Source organism: Heterodontus francisci, chromosome 19 (genome assembly GCF_036365525.1).
Source record: "Heterodontus francisci isolate sHetFra1 chromosome 19, sHetFra1.hap1, whole genome shotgun sequence".
NCBI classification, from domain to species: domain Eukaryota; kingdom Metazoa; phylum Chordata; class Chondrichthyes; order Heterodontiformes; family Heterodontidae; genus Heterodontus; species Heterodontus francisci.
This window is the reverse complement of record NC_090389.1, coordinates 70,680,964-70,700,354: the sequence shown is the minus strand read 5'-3', so window position 1 is coordinate 70,700,354 and position 19,391 is coordinate 70,680,964. Positions and strand designations below refer to the sequence as shown.

Here is a 19,391-nt window from a genome sequence, read left to right as displayed (position 1 = left end):
AGGATATTTATGTCGGGTCGAGTTGAGCGTGAAAAAAGATTGAAGGGCTCGGGTTGGCTGTGGTCAGGTCGGGTCCGGGTCGGGTTTTAATTTTATACCTGAGCCAGGCTTTATAGCCAATTACAAATTAGGATTGCTGACCACATTCTTGTTTTGAGGACTTTCATCCACTGAATTGAGGTTATCCAGGCTTTTTTCATTGAAGACTCTTAATTGTGAAAAAAGTAATTTTTTTAAATCAATGTATTTGTTTTGGATTTGAGTGCAAAACATTATTCCAACTGACTGGCACCTAGTTCCCACTCCAAAATGCTTTTAAAATAAGAGCTCTGCGATTCACAGGAAGCTGGAATATGACCAATGAAGGGTGTTCAGTTTTGTCCTAGCTACGTGAAATATGGTAAACTGAATACAACAATAGAAGATCTGACAACTTATTTATTTTCAAACGATTTATCAAATACTATAGATTACTTATTGATCCAGCAGAAGTAGCAGATTTCAGGTTTGACTCCCAGGACTGCCTAGAACTGAAGTAGGTCAGTTCTTCAAAGGGTCACTAGATGGCAGACTATTGATGGTTGAAATACTAAAAGAAGCATTGCAAAGAGATTGAGATTTGAAAACTACATTAATATGCTTAATTCCGATAGAGAAACAACAGAGGTTTGTGCAGGACCAATGGGGATTATTGGATATCTCAAATTAATTACAGTCAATTTCACAAGCGGCACAAATATCCTCAACAGATTTTGCAGTGAGTGGCGAACAGCGCTCGCCATTCATTACACTTACAGACTTTGAATGGGCTTTTGCACTGTGATTTGCAGTAATTAGACAGAACCAAAACAGCGTGACACCTTCTTCAAGAAATCTGGGACCTATGTGAGCAGGTCAACCAATGGTGAGTCTCCTTAACCAATCAGATTGAAGAATCTTCACAGTGACAGAGTCTGAAACATGAAGTGTAAGTTAGAATATTTACTGCAATATCAAATCATGCACACAAAACGAAATAGAGAGGGAAATAAAGATGGGATTGAGAGAGAGAGAGATAAAAGAGACATAAAATGTTTTAAAAAATTAATCTTCAACAACTAAAATGAGAAAGCATGAGACTTCACATTTTTAGAAGTAATTTTCAGTGTCAGGGAGGTTATCTGGCAGTAATTAAGACACCATTAAAAATTCACATACTTGAATGCACAAGCTCTCGCTTTTTCCGGCCTGCTTAGTGGGTATACAGTGGAGAAGTACCCCAACTTGACACCCTTCCATGTATTTGAATGCTGAGTCTATCAGTGGAGTATCAGTGTTGTATAGCTTTTGGAGGAGCAGGGCAGTCAGATAGCAACTCCCTGATTTCTGTGTTTAACTGCACATGTGCAGAAGGCATAAGTTGCTGTCTGATTACTCCTTAATAAATGAACACTGTTAGCCCCATCATTACTCCTACTGCAAAATGTAGGCTATTCTATTTATAATACTTTTGATACATTTTCAGCTACAGAAATAAGTTTGAACAAATAATTTTGGAGTCATCGAGTCATTATGAGACAGAAGGAGGCCGTTCGGCCCATGGGTCTGCCCTCTGTAAAGCAATTCTGTCAGTCCATTTTCCCCATTCTATCCCGTAGCCCTGCAAGCTTATTTCCCTCAAGCGCCTATCCAAATTCCTTTGTAAACCATTCATTGTCTCCGCTTCCATCATCCTTGTAGGTTGCTACTTCCAGGTCATTACTACTCATTGTGTAAAAATGTTCTTCCTCACATCCCTCCTGTATCTCTTACCTAAAACCTTAAATCTGTGTCCACTAGTCCTTGTACCATCAGCTAATGAGAACAGCTTTTCTTTGTCTACCTTATCTAAACCTGCCATAATCTTGTACACCTCTATCAAATCTCCCCTCAACCTCCTTTGTTCCAAGGAGAACAACCCCAGCTACTTCAACCTAACCTTGTATCTAAAATCTCTCATTCCTGGAACCATTCTGGTAAGTCTCCTCTGCATCATCTCAAGGTTCCTCACATCCTTCCTAAAGTGTGGTGACAAGAACTGGACATACTCAGGTTGTGGCCTAACCACAGCTTAATAAATGTTCAGCATAACTTCCCTGCTTTTGTACTCAATATCTCTATTTATTAAGCCCAAGATCCCATATGTTTTGCTAACTACTCTCTCAATATGTCCTGCTATTTTCAAGCTTCTGTGCACTTAGACCCCAGGTCGCTCTGACTCTGCACATTCTTCAGAACTGTGCCAGTAAGTAAAGCATATATTGCCTCCCTCTGCCTCCTCCCCACCCCCCCCACCACCCCCGCCCAGCTGCTCGGTCCAGATCCATCACTGCTCCCCCCCACCCCACACTTCCCCCCGCTCACTCCCTGCTTCCCCTCGTGCCACCGTCCAGCTGCTAGCTCCAAGTCGCGTCAACTCTCTCCTCTCGGCCACTCGCTCTGTCACCCCTCGCAGCCCGTCTTGCTTCTTCGGGCAGCGTGGTGGGGAACGATCGATCCTGGGAGTGAGTGGCCGAGAGGAGGGAAGCGGCGTGGCCTGGAGCTAAGGGCTGGAGGGGGGTGGGGAGGGGAAGTGGGGAGATAGCGGCAAGGCCAGAGCGTGTGGCGAGAAGACGGGTGCAGGAGGGAGCAACAAAGACAAGCGCAATGGCAGGAGGGACAGGGGGACTGGTGGGGGTGGGATTGAGGAGGCAATGGCAGGCCATTGAGGGGATTTTCGGGTTGAATTCATTCTGTGATGAATTGAACAGCGCCATCTTCAATCGCAGACAGTGACGTTTCAGTGGAAGAGGCTGCATTTGTGCATGTGCTAGTACTGTGCCACCTAGTGACTGCGTTGTCAGCAAACACAGCCATTTTTAAAAAATCCAAGCTGACACAGCTACCCTCCTATTCCATGGGCTCAACTTTGCGGTACTTTGTCAAATGCTTTCTTAAAATCCATATTGACAACATCCAATGCATTGCCTTCATCAACCTTCTCTGTTACTTTATCAAAAAATTCAATTAGATTAGTCAAGCACAATCTGCCTTTTAGAAATCCGTGCTGGCTCTCCTTAATTAACTCAAACCTCGCCAAGTGCCTGTTGATTTTTTCCCCTGGTTATTGTTTCTAAAACCTTACCCACCACTGATGTTACATTGACTGGCCTGCACTTACTAGGAATGTCCTTACACCCTTTCTTGAATTTGTCATATTCCAATCCTCTGGCACCTCCCCTGTATCTAGAGACGATCTGAAGATTATGGCAAGCCCTTCAGCTATCTCCACCTCCACTTTCCTCAGCAACCTGGGGTGCAAGCCATCCGGACCAGGTGACCTATCCATTCTAAGCATAGCCAGCCTTTCCAGTACAGCCTGCCTATCAATTTTCACCCCATCTATTCCTTGACATATCTGCTTCTACTTTGTCAGCATCCTCTTCCTCAGTAAACACTGATACAAAGTACTCATTAAGTATTCTAGCCTTGCCCTGCGCCTCTAAGCATATATTACCCTGATTATCCCTAATATGCCCCACCTTGTCTGTTACTGCCTGCTTACTACTTATATGCCAGTAGAAAATCTTTGGGTTACCTTTTATATTAACTGACATTCTGTCCTCATAATTTCTCTCTTACTTTCCTCTTCATTTTCCCTCTTATTGTATTTGGTCTTGTTCTCACTTGAAGAATTCACCTGATATGCATTGTATACCCTCTTTTTTTGTTACATCATATTCTCCATCTCCCTCGTCATCCAAGGAGCCCTAGCTTTGGTTCCCTTACCTTTCACCCTTGATGGAATGTACCTAGCCTGTACCTGAAACATCTCTTCCTTAAAGATCACCCATTGTTCTGTTACACTCTTTCCAGTCAAACTTTAGTTCCATTTTATCCTGGCGGGATACCTCATTGAAGTTAGCCCTCTTCCAATTTAGAAGTTCTACTTTAGATTGTTCCTTGCTCTTATCAATTACTAATTTAAACCTTAGATATGATGATCACTCTTACCCAAGTGTTCTCCTGGCCACCTCATTCCTCAGCACTAGATAGATTCAGCAGTGCCTCTTCCTAGTTGGACCGAGAACATACTGGTCAAGGAAGTTCTCCTGAACACATTTCAAAAATTCCTCCCCCATCTTTCCCTTTACTCTAACATTATCCCAATTGATATTTGGGTAATTAAAGTCCCCCAAAATCACCACTCTATAGTTCTTTCACATCTCTGTGTTTTTCCTGCTGATTTGCTCCTTTATCTCTCAGTATTTGGAGGCCTATAAGATACCCCAGACATGTGATCATACTCTTTTTGCTTCTCAACTCTAACCAAATGAATTCTGTCCTTGCCCCAAGGACATCCTCTCTTTCCAACAATGCCTTCCTTAGTCAGTACTGCCACCCCACCTCCCTTCTATCCTTCCCTATTTTTCTGAACACTTTTTATCTGCAAATATTATGTGCTCAGTCCTCACTATTTTGAAGCCACATTTCTGTTATTGCCACTACACCATATTCCCACATGGCTAATTGCGCTTGTAGCTCACCAACCTACTCACCACACTTTGTGGGTTTACATACACGCATTCTAAATCTGTCTTTGCATTCCTCATCGACCTTTTTAGTCTGCTCCTATCTAATATCGTACTACTTCCTTCTCTATTACTATCCACACTCACTCCTTTATGCACTTTATTCCTCTGTTCTACTTCTACCTGCTGGTGCTCAACATCCTGCCAATTTAGTTTAAACCCTCCCCATCACACTAGTGAACCTCCTTGTGAGGACATTGATCCCAGTCCTGTTGAGGTGCAACCCATCTCTTTTGAACAGGTGCCTCCTGCCCCAGAATTGGTCCCAATGCCAGAAGAATCTGAAGCCCTCCCTCAAGCCACATACTGATCCTCCATATCTTCCTATTCCTACTCTCGCTTTCACATGGCATTGGGAGTAATCCAGAGATTACAATCTTCGAGGTCCTATTTTTTAACTTCCTCTGTAGCTCCTGAAAGTCTGACCGTAGGACATCAATATCTGCACTCTCTATGTTGTTGGTACCAATGTGTACCACAACTCCTGACTCACTCCCTTCCCCATCAGAATATTCTGCACCCTCTCCATTAAGCCCTTTACCTTGGCACCAGGGAGGCAACATACTATGCGGGACTCATGATGACAGTTACAGAAATGCCTGTCTGTGCCCCCCAACTAGGAATCTCCCATGAAGACTGTATTTCTACACTTTGCTCTTCCCTCTGTGCAGTCCCTTGCCCAGTGGTGCTATGGTCTGAACTTGTACTCCTTTATGGGGTCATTTCCCAGCAGTCTCCAACGTTGAGTACTGGATTGGGCAGGGAACATACCCTGAAGACTCCTGCATTTCCTGCCTCTTTCTACTCTTCAGGATCTATTATCCTGAACTGTCTCTGCCTGTGGGGTGGCTACCTCCTGGGATGTATGACCCAGGAAACCCTCAGCCTCCGTGATGCTCCACAGCGCCCCTCAAACTCGGAAACCTTGAGCTTGAGCTCAAGCTATAGCAGCTGGAGACACACTTCCAACTCACGTGATCTTCCATGTCGCATGAAGGGTCTCAACAAAAAAGATGACATTTCTCTGTGTTATTATTTATCTCATATCATCAAATTAATGGAATAGGAATGTACTTTTTCAGTTATTTCTCTATATATGTTAAATAAAGGATACTGAATGGGTGGCAGTGGATTACAAAACAGTAATTCCATGAAGGGAGTTCAGATGCTGTGATATACCACAAGAGGAAAGCTTAACCAGTTTGTTTATTTTTCATCCACTCCTTAAAAAAACAATCTTTAAACCTTAACCCATCTTGTCAATTGCCACCCCATCTCCAACCTCCCTTACCTCATTGTCTACCAGACACAAGTCCATCTCTTTTCATAACTCTTTATCTGAATCCCTCTAGTCTGGTTTTCTCATACACCATCAAAATGACACTAACCAAAGTGACAAACAACATTATCTATGATCACAGTGCTTGTTCCCTTCTCATCATCTCCACAGTATTAGACAGGATAGGTTTTGTGGAGAGGAGTTTGGCATGAGCAATCTCATTGACCATGCTCTTGGCCCCCTCACCCAATGTCTCCTTTCCTGACTCAGCATTTGCTTTTCCCTCCATCTCACTGTGAAGAGCAACTGGGACCAATGTTCCCACTAAGCTGCGCTGGTGCAAGCCAAACAGCCTGGAAAGTTCTGCGCAGACCTTGCTCTGTGATAAATACCGCAGGTACACAACCATGACAAAAAAAATTTAAAGGGACTGCGCACTGAAAAAAAACTGGCTGCGTACAACAACTAAATTTTGAAGATAACATTGTTTGGGATGCTTTTTGCCTGTAAGGTGCTATGTAAATAGAAGTTGTTGCTGTTTGACATATTTTTTAAGAGTGGAATCTTTAACCCGCGGATTGTGAAAGGAGTAATTTTTACACTGTTCACGAAGTTTAAAAGGTGATCTAAACTTCTTACACAAACATGAATAGTATTTGCTTCAATAGGGATGAAATTGGTCTTGAGTGAGAATGCAAAATGGACAAAAGTGAATTGGAGAAATGAAAACTGAAAACCGAGTTGTAAAATGGGCTATCGATTTGTTATCTATTTGTTTTGAGTGACTGCCCAAGACTGATTTCAGTGCCAACCTTCTGACTTTAAACTAGAATTTAGAAGAAACTCCATTATTTTCCCAGTGATCATTTCTTACTAAAGATCGGCCTTTCATCTGGGGGGACAGAATGGCCTGTGCCATGTATTTTGCTATGTCAATCGTCAGTGCTGCTCTCAGGTATTTCAGCATGAACCCCCTCAGAGTTTGAGAAGGTATGTCAATGACAAGATGAAAAACCTTCCTTTGAAGGTTCACCAGACTTGTTCCCGGGATGGCGGGACTGTCCTATGAAGAGAGATTGGCAAAACTGGGCCTGTATTTTCTAGAGTTTCGAAGAATGCGAGGTGATCTCATTAAAACCTACAAAGTTCGAGCGGCACAGTGGCTAGCACTGCAGCCTCTCAGCTCCAGGGACCCGGGTTCAATTCTGGGTACTGCCTGTGCAGAGTTTGCAAGTTCTCCCTGTGACCGCGTGGGTTTTCGCCAGGTGCTCCGGTTTCCTCCCACAGGTGATAGGTAAATTGGCCATTGTAAATTGCCCCTAGTGTAGGTAGGTGATAGGGAATATGGGATTCCTGTAGATTTAGTATAAATGAGTGGTTGTTGGTCGGCACAGACTCGGTGGGCCGAAGGGCCTGTTTCTGTGCTGTATCTCTAAATAAACAAACAAACAAATAAATAAATAAAATAAAATAAAGTAATTAAAGGGATAGACAGGGTAGATGCAGGTAAAATGTTTCCCCTGGTTGGGGAAGTCTAGAACCAGGGGACATAATTTCAAAATAAGGGGGAAGCCACATTGGACACAGATGAGGAGAAATTTCTTTACTCAAGAGGGTTGTGAATCTTTGGAATTCTCTACCCCAGAGGGCTGTGGAAGCTCAGTCATTGAGTATGTTTAAAGCAGAGAATGACAATTATCTAAATACCAATGACATAAAGTGATATGGTGATAGTGTGGGAAAAAGGCATTGAAGTGGAAGATCAGCCATGATTGCATTGAATAGGGGGCAGGCTCGATGGGCTGAATGACCTACTCCTGCTCCTATGTTCTGTCTCAATCTGGCAGTCCAACCACAAATAGAAATTACCCAATTGAGGCACATCATTTTCACTGATTCATATGACTCAAATGTGCCATTTCAAGTTGGGAATCAACCAAACAAACAGGAGGGTTAGAAAGATGCTTCTGACTCCAAATTAGGCCAGCCTTTTAAAAAAAAATTGTCTAGTTGGACTAAAACAGATCTCAGAAGTGAACTCTCCCAATTTCAGGTAATTGGATATATACTTGAAAAGGAAAAATTGTCAGGGGTATGGGCAAAGGGTGGAACTAATAAGCTAGCTCTTTTAAAGAGGTGACACAGGCACGATGGACCAAATGGCCGCCTTCCGTGCTGTAGGATTTTATGAAGTACAGTGGCAAATACACCTAAAGCTGCCTATGAACCTGTCTATACAGTTAAGAAATTCAAATTTTGGTTGCAGTCTCTGAAAGGCTTAATTATATGCTAATTATATTTACACTAAAGTGCTTCACAATGACATTTCTTTGCTTTAGCTAAGCTATAAAATATATCAATTTTACTGCAAATTTTAGTTATTAACCATGTAAGAGACCATTTTGACTTATGTGGTCACCATCCTACTCCTATCATTTATCATCCTTCAATTAGAAATAAGTGTTTCATGCAGCATACCACACGTCTTCTTCTTTGGCCTCCTTATCTCGAGAGACAATGGGTAAGCGCCTGGAGGTGGTCAGTGGTATGTGGAGCAGCGCCTGGAGTGGCTATAAAGGCCAATTCTAGAGTGACAGGCTTTTCCACAGGTGCTGCAGAAAAATTTGTTTGTCGGGGCTGTTACACAGTTGGCTCTCCCCTTGCGCTTCTGTCTTTTTTCCTGCCAACTGCTCAGTCTCTTTGACTCGCCACACTTTAGCCCCGCCTTTATGGCGGCTCGCCAGCTCTGGCGAATGCTGGCAACTGACTCCATCAACTTGTGATCAATGTCACAGGACTTCATGTCGCATTTGCAGACGTCTTTAAAGCGGAGACATGGTCGGCCGGTGGGTCAGATACCAGTGGCAAGCTCGCTGTACAATGTGTCTTTGGGGATCCTGCCATCTTCCATGCGGCTCACATGGCCAAGCCATCTCAAGCGCCGCTGACTCAGTAGTGTGTATAAGCTGGGGGTGTTGGCCGCCTCGAGGACTTCTGTGTTGGAGATATGGTCCTGCCACCTGATGCCAAGTATTCTCCGGAGGCAGCGAAGATGGAATGAATTGAGACGTTGCTCTTGGCTGACATACGTTGTCCAGGCCTCACTGCCATAGAGCAAGGTACTGAGGACACAGGCCTGATACACTCGGACTTTTGTGTTCCGTGTCAGTGCGCCATTTTCCCACACTCTCTTGGCCAGTCTGGACATAGCAGTGGAAGCCTTTCCCATGCGCTTGTTGATTTCTGCATCTAGAGACAGGTTACTGGTGATAGTTGAGCCTAGGTAGGTGAACTCTTGAACCACTTCCAGAGCGTGGTCGCCAATATTGATGGATGGAGCATTTCTGACGTCCTGCCCCATGATGTTCATTTTCTTGAGGCTGATGTTTAGGCCAAATTCGTTGCAGGCAGCCACAAACCTGTCGATGAGACTCTGCAGACACTCTTCAGTGTGAGATGTTAAAGCAGCATCGTCAGAAAAGAGGAGTTCCCTGATGAGGACTTTCTGTACTTTGGACTTCGCTCTTAGACGGGCAAGGTTGAACAACCTGCCCCCTGATCTTGTGTGGAGGAAAATTCCTTCTTCTGAAGACTTGAACGCATGTGAGAGCAGCAAGGAGAAGAAAATCCCAAAGAGTGTGGGTGCAAGAACACAGCCCTGTTTCACGCCACTCAGGATAGGAAAGGGGTCTGATGAGGTGCCGCTATGTTGAATTGTGCTTTTCATATTGCCATGGAATGAGGTGATGATACTGAGTAGCTTTGGTGGACATCCAATCTTATCTAGTAGTCTGAAGAGACCACGTCTGCTGGCGAGGTCAAAGGCTTTGGTGAGATCAATGAAAGCAATGTAGAGGGGCATCTGTTGTTCGCGGCATTTCTCCTGTATCTGACGAAGGGAGAACAGCATGTCAATGGTCAATATCTCTGCACGAAAGCCACACTGTGCCTCAGTTTAGACGCGCTCGGCCAGCTTCTGGAGCCTGTTTAAAGTGACTCGAGCAAAGACTTTCCCCACTATGCTGAGCAGGGAGATTCCACGGTAGTTGTTGCAGTCACCGCGGTCACCTTTGTTTTTATAGAGGGTGATGATATTGGCATTGCGCATGTCCTGAGGTACTGCTCCCTCGTCCCAGCACAGGCAAAGCAGTTCATGTAGTGCTGACAGTATAGCAGGCTTGGCACTCTTGATTATTTCAGGGGTAATGCTGTCCTTCCCAGGGGCTTTTCCGCTGGCTAGAGAATCAATGGCATCACTGAGTTCCGATTTTGTTGGCTGTACGTCCAGCTCATCCATGACTGGTAGAGGCTGGGCTGCATTGAGGGCAGTCTCAGTGACAACATTCTCCCTGGAGTACAGTTCCAGGTAGTGCTCAACCCAGCGGTCCATTTGCTTTATGGTCAGTGATTATGTCCCCTGATTTAGATTTGAGGGGGTAACAGGTAACATTCTGTGTGCTTAGTAGCTCTGCCCTTGATGTTCAACACCCAATAATTAAGCAGTAATTGTTGTACTTCTTGTATTCTTGTACTTCCCCACAAATTTATCTGGGAACGATCTCTTAAACTTATTTTTTCTTAACAGCAACTTTACAGTTACTTAGGCAAACCACGCTTCAAAAAAAAATGCTGCCCATCTGTTTTCAACATTTGTCACTGCTGAAACTCTTCAGATGTTAGTTTGCTCCTGGCTATGTTAAGACTGAAGTTAACAAAGGCTGCAAGAAGTGCTTGGCCTCACAAAAGGACTAAAGAGTTGAGGTAATGTATTGTGGTTCTTTTGTGTTTAAAATGCTTTATTTCCGTTAGCTGCCTTTGGTTCAATATTCCCAAGCTACTCGATGGTATCAGATTTCAGGAAATGAATATGTGCAGCTATGTCTCCTTTCTGTTGTTTTTATGCCAGGTTCCAACTTTATTACTTGCAAAAAGAAACTTAAAGCTAAATGTAAATAAGGTTCTATGACAAAAGTTGTGGCTTTTGTTTGATTTTCTGGAAGTTTCACATTGTTCCATTTCACCATTTTTTCTGCTGGAACAGGATTACAAATATTAACTTGAAAAGGGTGACTGATAAAAAATTGTTGGATTTATACATTTTCTAAAAGGCATTGCCAGGCCGCTATAAAATCATATCAGCTGACAATTAAATAAGTTTAATCTAGCTCCACAGTATAATGCAACACAATAACTTGCTATGTCAGAGTAAACGAATGTAGCTAACATTTACAACAATCATATTTTCAGGAATTTCCCAGCTGAGCCTTGCTATCCCAAGGACCACTGAATCAAAATTTTCCTTCCTCCAAGCAGGCTTTTTGTTTCTTCAGTAATCCTGCCTTTGATTCTTTATTATAACAAACACTCTTTTACCCTAGGGACCCAGGCTGTTACATACTCAGGGAAAAAGCTAGCTTATTCTTAAAATACTTCTCGAGTAAGTGTACATGTGTCTGGTGGGAGGGGGAGCTGGTAAGTTTATTCCTTGTTTTTCAATTTCTTTTTGCAGTGGCTGTTTTACACATCAATGTTTGGGTCAAGAGTAGCAGAATAAAAGCAAGGAAGTCATTCAGTTAATAATGGAAGCAGTGGCTGGAATAGGAGGACAGCTCAAGTGAATTATATCCCCAGAGATTTTCTTCTAGGATGCCGAAAAATACTTCTTTCTCCTGGTTAAAAAAGCTATTTCTGGGATTGTCTATTTGTGGTGGGAAGTGTTGAGGAGAAGGGATTGTAGCAGTTAGGTACAGGCCCAGGTGGTCTAGAATGTTTAACTTCATTGTCTGGACAAAAGGCTATCTTATCTTGTGGGTGGCTTCTTGATAATGCTCAGAATTCTATTACAAGATTGAAGAAGAACCTGAGCAGCCAGTCCAACCAACCAACATGGATATAGCAGTGGTAAAGTAGCATCAACCTCTCCCCTGAAATATACAGCTACAGGGAGCAATATGAATCTAGGAAAATGTTGGACCTCTTCAACAATCTGTTGGACTGGTTCCAATCACTGTTTTGGCTGGAGGAAATGGACCTCTCCCATACCATTTTTTGATTATGATTGTCAGCTTTTGAAAGGTTTTTGTGTCTGTGGGGATTGGGCCATGTCAATAAAGCAAATATATTTGGTAGCTTTTCTTAATTATGCACAACTGGCAACAGCAGAGGTGCCGTCATAACAACTGGTCCCAGTCTTTGGGAATCGGTTAGGCCTGGACATGGAAGGAAGTAAGGCTGAAGGCCCTGCCTACCAGTGGTCATGTCAGTTGGGGTCGCTGCATCATATGGTCAGTGGATGGGTTGCTGTGTCAAGGTGGATGGAGTCAGTATGTGCTAATTGGAGGGCCATTACACCCCTGTGGACAGGTCCAATGGGCATCAAGCTGGGTTCTCCAGGATCACAAGACTGAACACTGTCCCTTGTGGTCTCCCCAGGCTGCTATCTAGAATGGTCAGACATGCACATCTGACCAGACACATTTAATGGGCTCCCTTTGTCCCATAACCTCTTCAGCAGTCATAAAGCATGTAGGGATGAAACCTACGAAGTTCATGTGGGGCATGGCATTTACAATATATCATTCGCGTTGGCGTGACTACATCCTGCCGCAGATGGCAATTCTAAGGACTTTTCGCTACTCCCTCAAGGAATGCTTTAGGTCTCTTTTCTAGGCTTCATTGAACCCTGGTCATGAAGGCACTTATGTGTAAAGGGTACATTAGATAGCACAGGAAGAGCTCTAGGGAAGTGGCTCACGCCAGAGCCAGAAAAGTATTACAGAGATTTGCAGACAGTGTCCCACCAGCAGCGACAGAACAAGTGGTCATGTTTGGAGAGTCAAAATCCTCTGACTTAACTGGTGTTGAGATATAAGCTGGCCATCATTGGGGTGGGCATAATCTAGTAATCAGAGCAGGCTCTAATTCTACCCAAGTTAAATCCTTCCAGGCAGTCTCATTGTGACAGACAAAGGAGAGGGCTGACACACGTGGCAGAATTTGTCATGAAGGCACAGAGTCCCTGCTAGGCCAAGAGGGCTACAGCAAAAATAGGGTATTCCTGCCTCTCCAGTGGCCACCTCTCTGCTACTTAACAATATGAAATAGTATAATTCTCTGAATCTGATCTGGCTTCCTTAGTAGAACAATGATTTTTTGCAAGCACAAAGCAGTAATTTCTGTTAAGATTATTTTCTCATTCAGATATAAACAAACACTTTGGAAAAAAGTACTTAAATATGAGTGACTACAACATGATTTACCTCCCTCCCCCACCACTGTCTGAACTCCTACTTTCTACGCTTGATTGTTCCGTGGGAATACAACTAAAAAAAGGGGAAAAAAAGAATCTGGATAACTCAAGTAAACACTGACCACTTTCCAGCAAATTCTGAAGCAGCTGATTACCATAGAGGGGATTCTTACCTCCGTTTGATATCTAATCAAGCATTTTTCTTATAACCTTCAATTAAATTTCTCTTGTTTTGTTCACTGCAGTTACTTGGAACATAGGTTTGTACAATGAAATTCTTCACCTGCGAAGTCACAAATCAAGCAGTACAGTTCAAAACTTCAAATGGTTCCAACCCTTTCAATACAAAAGTTGTTGTGAGACTGGGTGATGTACATATCAATAGTTTGATTGCACCAGATTAGAAAGAAAGAATTTATAAAGTGCCTTTAATGATCACCGGACGTCCCAAAGCATTTTACAGCCAATGAACTACTTTTTGAAGTGTAGTCACTGTTGTAGAAAATTTGGCAACCAATTTGCACACAGTGGGCTGGATTTAGTGTGCCCTCTGCGAGTCCCGGCGGTGGCCCGGAAATGGGTGCCGTTCCCATTTGTCACATGGGCAGCCATTTTGCATAATGGAGGTGTGGGGCCTGCCCTGCTTACATTGCTTTCTTGCATGCATTTGCTGCTAGCTGATTAAAACTGTGACCCGTTTTGCATTGACTCTGGAACCCCACAACTCCCTGAGGCCGACACAGAGGCAAGACACAGGGTGGCCCCATCGTTTAGTGATGCCTCCCTCCAGTTTCTCCTCCAGGCTGCAAGAGAAAGGCAGAACGTCCTCTTCCCCAATGATGGCAAGAGGTCCTCCTGCCTGACCAAGCAAGCCTGGATGGAGATAGCTGAGGAGGTCAGCAGCTGTGGGGTCAAACTTGGAACTCTGTACAGTGCCGCAAGAGGATCAATGACCTCCTTCATTTTGCCAAAGCATGTGTTCCTCACCTCTCTCCTTTTTAGTGATTGCATGTGGCTATACAGGAGGAAGTGGGACATGGGGGCGTGGCAATATAATGGCAAAGACAGCAGGGGTTAGGCATCACTTCATTCTGGCTGCACCTTGGCTATAGGCCACCTTCTTTCACAGCTCACCTTCCTTAACTCCCCCGAGAGCAGATGGCAGCATGAGCTCTATGTGAAAGCCCAGTAGAGGACAAGGGGCTGACACAAGCAGAACTGTCACAGTGATCTCTCTATGAAGTATGACTATCTCCATCTTTCCACTTGCTGGCCCAAGAGGGGCATAACAGGAGGGAGACAGCCCAAACAGACAGAGGCATACCGGATCTTCATCCTCTCACCACAGCAGAGGAACAGGCAGGGTGGCCGCACCATATCAGATAGAGAGACTGGAGTCTCCATGCAAGAGAGTGAGGACTGGCTTTCATCAACATACAGTTAATCTTTGGAAACCTACATCACGTATGGTTGGCATGACGAGATCTGTACAGCCTAACCCACGTTTTTGTTCTCTCATGCAGGTCGGTCCCCGGAGACTCGAGCAGAAGGGGGACAGCTGTCCATTTTTGAGGAGCAGCAGCACTCACAGGATGCACCGTCTCATGTTTCTCCTACATCTTCCACCAGCGCAGATACTTTCACCTCAGTGGGTTTCCGCTCAGCTGTAGAATCAGGGTCACAGCTGGTGAGAGCACCACATATGGCACCACATGGACTGCAGCAATTCAAGAAGGCAGCTCACCACCACCCCCACCAGGGCAATTAAGGATGGGCAAAATAAATGCTGGCCTAGCCAGCGATGCCCACATCCCGTGAAAGAATAAAAAAAACACGCGCCCAAGCAACTGACTGAGGCTGAGACAGTCAAGGCCTCTGACGGTTGGAGCACTGTCAATGGTCAAGCCCACGCTGAGCCCCAGGCTCATGACGAATCTCTGGTGTCGACAGCACAGGGTATGCTGGAGTTGCAGAGAGATAAGGCAACATCTGGCAGAGTTGTCAGAGGCAATGCGCAGCAAACAGGGGACGATGGAGGAGTCCATCCATGACATGAGTGCTGCCATTTTTCAGGCATTTAAGTGCAAGACTTCCTCCATCGAGAGGTTGGCGATCTTCATGGAGCCAGATCCCACTGATGCGCATAGACTTGCATACCATTGCCTTGCCCATGAGCTTGACACAGCAGTGGCAAAGTGAGAGAAGGACAAGATGCCTGGAGTCTTCTCCAGCTCCTCATCCTTATCTGGTGAGCAGGGAAGTTCAAATGAGCTTTGAAAGGGAGGAGAGGCTGGCCTCCACAGCTGGGAGCTCCCCATAGGGCACTCCGAGTTTGGTCAACGGCTCCTCAGCCTCTGTGCCAGTGAGCCCAGTTCCAGCAGATGCAATGCCTGAGGAGAGTCCTAGACCAGTGTAGAAACCCTCAGGCAGCCAGGGCCTTCCAGGTCTCAGGCAGCCAGAGGACAGCCGCTGAAGTCAACACAGGCTAAGGGGCAGCCTGATCAGCAGCCTGCTTCCAGTCCAGCTCATGGTGATGGGTTCATGCCTTACAGAAGCACTAGCGAACATATAAAGACTAGCACCTGGACACACGTGGGGATTCACAGGTGTTTGATATCTGACATGTGAAGCTTCATGTAAAATTATTTTGTTCAAGTCATTAATGTTCATTGTGTAAAAGTGATCATTCAACCATGCCTTAATTGTGAGCTGTTGACTTCATCCTTCCCCATTAGTGGAATGTCAGTTTAAGCACAGCCCTCACTTAAATATGATCTCCCATGGACATTAGCGCATGTTTCAGCTGGGCGCTAAGCACAGAACACAAATGGAAAGGAGGCAACAGACTACATGCATTGAGGTCAGTCTTTATAGGTTTCTCTGTGAGCGGACATCAGAGTGGTTAGTAGCAGGTAATTATGAAATTGTCTCTTGCCTCCTTGGCACTTCACTCAATCAGCCTGGCCTCCAATGCAAGGTCTTCAACATCCAATCCTGTCTGCTCCTCTCCCTCCTTCACGTCCTCCTGGTCAGTGGAGGAGTATCGCTCAGGCATCTCATTGTCATGTAAGGCCTCCCCACTCTGCAGTACTAGATTGTGCAGAACACAGCAGACCACCATGATACATGACCCTCACTGGGGCATACTACAGGGCTCCACCGGATTGATCTAGGTAGTGGACTCTCACCTTCAGTAGCCCAATGGCCTTCTTGATGGTTGCCTGGGTGGAGCCCTGGCAAGTGTCGCACCTCTCCTCTGCTGCATTGTGAGGGTTCCTCACAGGCATGAGTAGCCAAATCTTCAATGGGTAGCCCTTGTCCCAGAGAATCCATCTCTGAAGGCGAGTGTGTGGCCTGAAAAGCTGTGGCACCTGGGACTGTCAAAGTATGTAGGTGTCATGGCTGCTTCCTGGGAAGCAGGCACACAGCTGCAGGAAATGTTTACAGTAGTCGCAGACCAATTGAATGTTGCTGGAATGAAAGGCCTTCCTGTTAATGAAGGCAGCTGGCTGGTTTGTGGGAGCCTTGACAGCCACACGTGTGCAATCTAACACACCTTGCATTCGGGGATATCCAGCGATGGCCCTGAATCCGATGGCCCTCTCGGCCTGACTGTCATGGTAGGTCCGATAGTGCAAACAGCCGCCGACCCTCTTTAACAGAGCATTGACCACCTCCTTAACACAGTGGTGGGCTGCTGCCTGTGAGACATCACACATGTCCCTGGTGGATCCTTGGAATGATCCGGAAGCATAAAAGTTTAGTGCCACTGTGATCTTCAGGGCCACTGGCATAGGGAGACCACCAAATCCCATAGGCCGCAACTCATCCTGCAGTAGGGTGCATAAGTCACTGACGGCCTTCCTGGAGAGGCATAGTCTTCGCTGACAATGCCGCTCGGAGGTAGATGATTCTGGTACCTCTTTGGTACAGTTGGGCCTTTCTGCGTAGGGAGTATGAGCAGCTCAGGGCTACATTAAAAAGCAGAAACTGAAAGGTAATAATCTCTGGATTATTACCTGAGCCACGAGAAAATTGGAGTTGGGTAAATAAGATTAGAGAGTTAAATGCGTGGCTCAAAGATTGGTGTGGGAGAAATGGGTTTCAATTCATGGGGCACTGGCACCAGTACTGGGGAAAGTGGGAGCTGTACTGTTGGGATGGTCTTTATTTGAACTATGCCGGAATCAGTGTGTTGGCAAGTCGTATAACTAGGGTGGTAGACAAGAGCTTTAAACTAAATAGTGGGGGGCAAGGGATCAAGTGAGAGAAGATGTGATAATTTAGTGAGAGAGGAGATGGCAAGACAGCAAGGTAGCAATAAGGGAATTGATAATCTGAGTGTGGCAGGAAGGGAAGATTGGAGGGAAATATAACTGGCAACAAAAAGTAGAAAAGTAATAAGCAAAATTAGAAGACAGATGAAGCCAAGGCAAGCATCAAATAGATTCAGTATATGGAATAATGTTAAAAAGACAAAGGGCACTCTTATCTGAATGCACGCAGACTTGGCAACAAGGTAGATGATTTGAAGGGACAAATAGAAGTAAATGGCCAGTACAGAGACTTGGTTACAGGGTGACCAAGATTGGGAACTGAATATTCAAGGATATTTCATATTTAGGAGGGATAGGGAAAAGGAGGTGGGGTAGTGCTCGTAATAAGGGACAACATCAGTACATTAGTGAGAGAACATCTTAGATCGAAGAATCAAGATGTAGAATCAATTTGGGTGAAACTAAGAAACAGCAAGGGGCAGCAAGCATTGGCGGGAGTTGTTTATAGGCCAAACAATAGTGGTAATGTTGGGCACGGTATAAATCAGGAAATTGGAGGTGCAAGTGACATGGGTAACACAGTAATAATGGGTGATTTCAATTTACATACAGACTGGGTAAACCTAATCAGCACTAATGCTGTGGAGGATGAGTTCTTGGAGTGGGTACAAGAGGACATAATTGCTCTGGAGAGAGTACAGAGGAGATTTACAAGAACGTTGCCAGGGCTCGAAAGTTGCAGCTATTAGGAAAGATTGGATAGGCTAGGGTCGTTTGCCTTAGAACAGAGGAGGCTGAGATTGATTGAGGCATACAAAATTATGAGGGACCTAGATCGAGTAGACAGGAAGGACCTGTTTCCCCTGGCGGAGAGGTCAGTTACCAGGGGGCACAAATTTAAGGTGACTGGTAGAAGGATTAGAGGGGACATGAGGAAAAACTTTTACACCCAGAGGATGGTGGGTGTCTGGAATTCACTGCTAGGAATGGTGGTGGAGGCAGAAACCCTCAACTCTTTTAAAAGGTACCTGGACCTGCACCTTAAGTGCTGTAACCTGCGAGGCTATGGACCAAGTGCTGGAAGGTAGGATTAGATTGGGCGGCTAGTTTTTTCTTTTGGCTGGCACGGACATGGCGGATTGAATGGCCTCCTGTGCCATACTTTTTCTATGGTTCTATGGTTTTCTGGAGCAGTATGTTGAAGAACCAACCAGGGATCGGGCTATTTTAGAGTTAGTATTTGTAATGAGAAAGAGCTAATTAATAACCTTGCTGTAAAGGAGCCTTTGGGAAATAGTGACCATAATATGACAGAATTTTACATTAAGTTTGAAAATGATATAGTTCATTCTCAAATTAGGGTCTTAAATCTGAACAAAGGAAACTATGAAGGTATGAGAGGCAAGTTGGTTATGCTGGATTGAGAAAATACACTAAAAGATTTGACAGTAGACAGGAAATGGCTAGTATTTAAAGAAGTAATACATGGTTTACAGCAAATATTCCTCCAAGACACAAAAACCCAACAGGAAAGATGATTCAACCGTGGCTAACAAAAAAAGTTAAAGATTACATTAAATCAAAGGAAGTGGTATATAAGATTATCAAAAAAAGTGGTAAGCCCAAGGATTGGGAGCAATTTAGAGTCCAAAGGATGATCAAGAAACTGATAAAGGGAAAAGAGAATATGAATGCAAGCTAGTGGGAAACATAAAGGCGGACTGTAAAAGCTTCTTTGGGAATGTGAAAAGGAAATGATTAGCAAGGACGAATGTGGGCCCATTACAGGCTGAGACAGGAGAATTTATAATGGAGAATAGGGAAATGGTGGAGAAACTAAACAATTACTTTGTGTCTGTCTTCATGGAGGAAGATACAGAAAATCTCCCAGAAATACTAGGGAACCAAGGGACTTGTGAAAATGGGGGACTGAAAGAAATCAGTATTAATAAAGAGATAGTACTTGAAAAATTAACTGGACTGAAGGTTGATAAATC

The 19,391-nt window shown here is 44.6% G+C and overlaps 2 protein-coding genes across 4 annotated transcripts in view; one reads left to right on the top strand and one right to left on the bottom strand.

Moving 5' to 3' along the window:
• cenpp (centromere protein P) overlaps positions 1-19,391 on the bottom strand; it is a 392,661-nt gene that overhangs the window by 29,296 nt on the left and 343,974 nt on the right. The window lies entirely within an intron of this gene.
• The window catches only part of ecm2 (extracellular matrix protein 2, female organ and adipocyte specific), a 77,811-nt gene that overhangs the window by 23,772 nt on the left and 34,648 nt on the right, over positions 1-19,391 (top strand). Inside the window, exon 1 of one of the 3 annotated variants that reach the window (XM_068051881.1) lies at positions 11,304-11,340. The exons of the other annotated variants lie outside the window; for them this stretch is intronic. The gene's annotated coding sequence lies outside the window, so the exon portion shown is untranslated. Of the gene's footprint in view, positions 1-11,303; positions 11,341-19,391 lie in introns of those variants that run through there. 3 annotated transcript variants of the gene reach the window in all.